Consider the following 4060-nt stretch of genomic DNA (forward strand, 5'->3'; position numbering starts at 1 on the left):
TCTCCGTCTGGTTATTGAGATTAACAGTTACACACCACTGTGTTTCCCCAAGTAGAAGGTGCTTGTTTGTGATATCTAAAGCCACATGTACAGTGTGACTGTCCAGTCACCCCTGGGAGACAGGTCATGTTGGGACAGGTGCTGTTAGTAAGGTTGTTACCATCCAGAGGAATCTAATCATTTTCCTGGGATAAAAAGGGCTGTTAAAGCCCTTGATGCGAGTCCGATGTTGTCTGCAGTTCTTTCTCCTCGCTGCAGGAAGCAGAGCTGCAGGTCTCAGGTGTCTCTTGTAGAGTTTCTGGGGGAGACAGGCATCGAGGCTGCCTTAGCTGCTTTTTTATTGCCGCGACAAAACACCATGGCCAAGGCACCTTACAAAAGAAAATGTGTCACTGGGCTGATGTTTTCAGGGGATTAGAATCCACAATGGCAGAGCAAAGGCCTGGCGGCAGGAAGAGCTGAGAACTTATACATCCTGATCCATGAGCAGGAGTCAGAGAGTACGCTGGAAATGGTATGGACTTTTGAAATCTCAAAGCCCACTGTGAGTGACAGACTGGGCGCCAAGTATCCAACTGTACAAGCCTACAGGGAGAGCGGGTTTTCATTGAAACCACCACAAGGGGTCTGTTGCCGCCTGTCAACATCAGCATGTAGATGCACTTCCAAGCTGATTTTCTACCGATTTCTGCTGACTCCCTGGAAGTATGTGGTGCTTGTTAAAAGTTCAGTTTCTGTTTCTCAGAGACTTTATGGATGGCTGTGTTGGTGGGAGGGGGTGGGGGTTACATAAGCCACAGCCCGTGTGTGGCAATCAAAGGAGAACTTGTGGGAGTCAGGTCTCTCCTTCCATTCCAAGGTCGACACTCCGTCATCAGGCTTGATTGGAAGCGCCTTTACTCATGGAACCAGCTTGCTGCCCCTTCTCTGACCATTCCTTAGTACAGGACCCTCCCCGCTTTCCTAGCAACCACATTCTGAAAATATGAACTGGAAAATTCCAGGAAAGGGTAAGATTCCAAGAAATGTGTACCATCCTGAGTAGCCTGGTGAAGCCTTTAGTGGACTTCCATTCCATCCCACCCATAGACACTGTCTTTCCCTGGACACAAACCGTGCCGTGCCCAGTGGCTACACTGCTTGCTGGTCACTATTGCCTGTCTTCACTCTTAGCTGTCACAGTATCACACGCTTTGTGCTCAAGGAACCTGCACTTACAGTAGGAGTGCCGGGTGTGCGTGCGTGCGTGTGCATGCGTGTGTGTGTGTGTGTGTGTGTGTGTGTAGGTCAAAGAGAAGCCAAGAAAGTTGAAAGAAAATGCTTCCTCTCAATGATAAATTCCAAGTTTCCAATGAGAAAAACAATCGTCTGTGAAGTGTGCTGAGATCTCAGGAAGACGATACTTCTGACTGAAACTGTGAAGCAGGAGAAAACATGTATGTTTCTACTCTGTCACTGCCGTGCCTCAGAGGTGCGTGGCAAAGGCACCAGCGTTGTTAGGGCAAATGTGAAGAAAACCTGTGTTCCGAAGGCTGCCGTTCCTACATGCTGCGCTGAGCCTGCACCCAGACTTAGGGATTCCCCAGAACAAGAGACACCTGTCAAGTCTGGCTGGTTCTACTCTGCCATTCTGGCATTGACTAATGCCTTAGTGTATCTGGTTGTAGGATACAACTTACAGGAGAAACAGACCTTGTCGGGTAGGTGCTGTTTGTCTCCAGACACCCACTGCTATCTTGGAGCATGTTCCCCCTGGAGCAGGGCTGACTGCTGTATCAGTCTGGATGGTCAAGGGGCATTGGGAGCGGGAAATGTTATCGACTTATGTTTCCTTCTATGCCAGTAGGTGGTGACTAGGTGCCAGCAATACTGCTTATAGTTGTTAATGGCTTTAAAAAGGAATTTAATGAGAAACCCAAGCAGATCTTAAATACTAAAGATCATGAGTTCGGCTTTCGTATATGGAGTTGAAAGTCTGTAACACTTTGTGATATACAGACCTGGGGGGATCAGGGAACAGGACCGTGGCTCTGTGTTCCTCTGGTCTTTAACAACCAAAACCAACCCGTACGGTTACCTGGGACCATACTTGCTCTTTGGTTCTGTTGGCCTCTTTCTTAATGAGCCAGGAATAGTGGGGCAACCTTTACTTTCCCTCTGACTCATTCCCTTCCTCTGGTGAATTCCAGACAGTGCACCCTGCATTTCCTAACCAATACTGGGTAGGCAGGGATGTGCTACTCTGACCCTTTGGTGTGATTCACATGGCTGTCTTGCTGGACACCGCTCCATAGGAGTCAGCAATTGTCCTCATCTGTGTATGGTTTCCAGGACTCCACTCAGGAATGTTGGGGCTTTTTGACTTTGTATTCCCATCCCAGAAGGTTTTTCGGCTCACTAACCCTAGTGCCTGAAGAAAAGCTTGCCCAGCAGGGGAGGGGTGAAGGAGCTGTGATCAGCAGACCCGAGAGCCTTGCTTACTGCTGTCTTCAAGCAACGTTTCCAAGAATGGGATGAAATGTATTTCTACCTGAGATCTTAGTTCAGAACATGAAGGCAGACTTGTGTGAGGTCAAGAAATCTGTGGCTTAGTCTCTGATTCAAGTTGATGGAACTGGTCTGGGTACGTCAGAGAATTTGGAAACCACCCAACACACCTCCCCCATCAAGTGCTTGGGCTTTGGTTAATTTATTTTGTGAGTTCAAACTATTTTTCTTTTAAGAGTCTCCAACAGGAGACTTTGTACTATGTACTTTGTACTGACAAACCCTCAAGAGATAAGAAAGACCTTTCTACCTTAAAAAAAATAATAATAATAATAAATTGACCCAGCCACACCCAAGAGCAAGCATTACATCATGAAATAGACTCTTGGAACTAAGATATGGTGAAGAAAGCTGAAGACAACGGCAGGGAGAGAGGCCGTAAGGCTGTGCAAGGGCCAGCAAGATACCAACTGCAAAGAGTGCTCACCACGCAGGCCAACCTGTGGCAGAAGGGGAGAAATGGCTTCTGGAAGTTGTCCCCGGCCTTTACACGAGCACTATGTGTGGACACACCCTCAGGCCCTCATCACACGCGCTGAAGGAGTTACTAAAGCAGCAGGACGCAGGCAGCACACTTGTGTGCACTGGTCCATGACCTAATCGTTTCTGAGGAGCAGAAAACAAAACAAAATGAGAAGGAAAAAAAAAGCAATCCAGATAGTAGCGTCTAGTGTGAGCCATCAGTTGAGCCGTTGCTATGTTAGTAAGGGATGGCTTGGGGGTTTCTTCCCTGTGTTGCTGTAGTTCCTATCCACAAAGTCATGTAACTGTCTGCTCAGTCTGTGGTCATAGTGTGGTTGATTTTCCAGATGTATCTTCATTTATCACCTTTTTGAGCAAAACACTCATTTGACCTTCAAGAGTCCCCAGCATCTATCTACAATCCTGCCCACGTTCAGATCAGGTTGGGGATATAGCTCAGTGGTAGAGTATGTGTTTAGCACACCCAAAGTCCTGAGTTCAATCCCCAGTCTTGTGTTTGCAGGTGCCTGAGTCCAATCCCTAGGCTCCATATGGTAGAAGCAAAGACCGACTCCCGTGTATCCTCTGACGTGCCCCAGGAACTCACAAACTGCCCTCCCTCCCCCACATACAATAAAGACAAACTATCGCCCATTCCCTGTATTCTACTGACTCTTTGGCCGCCAAGTCTTTGTTGTGGCAATCGTGAAACTGGGTGGGGGGGCTGTCTCAGGACTGACTGGCCTTCCTGCAGCTGCCCACTAACCCAGTGTTACCCATTGTGTGAAAACCCTTCTGAATCCTGCTTTTCCTGATGATCTTTCCACTGTCACAACTGAGTTCCAGGGAGGTCTCTGCTGTGCCGGGACTGGCTCCGTTCTGCTTGCATTCTGTGAGTGCCTCCTGTGAGTGCCAGCTCTCCCCACCCCATTTCTACGGTTGGTGGCATCCAGCATATTGATTTGGGGTAAGCGGGACAGAATGAGAGGAAGTCTTTCAACTGACTCAAAAACAAAAACCTGACCACAAATAAGCCATGAATGCACACCAC

Source organism: Myodes glareolus, chromosome 23 (assembly GCF_982192425.1).
Source record: "Myodes glareolus chromosome 23, mMyoGla1.1, whole genome shotgun sequence".
Lineage (NCBI taxonomy): Eukaryota > Metazoa > Chordata > Mammalia > Rodentia > Cricetidae > Myodes > Myodes glareolus.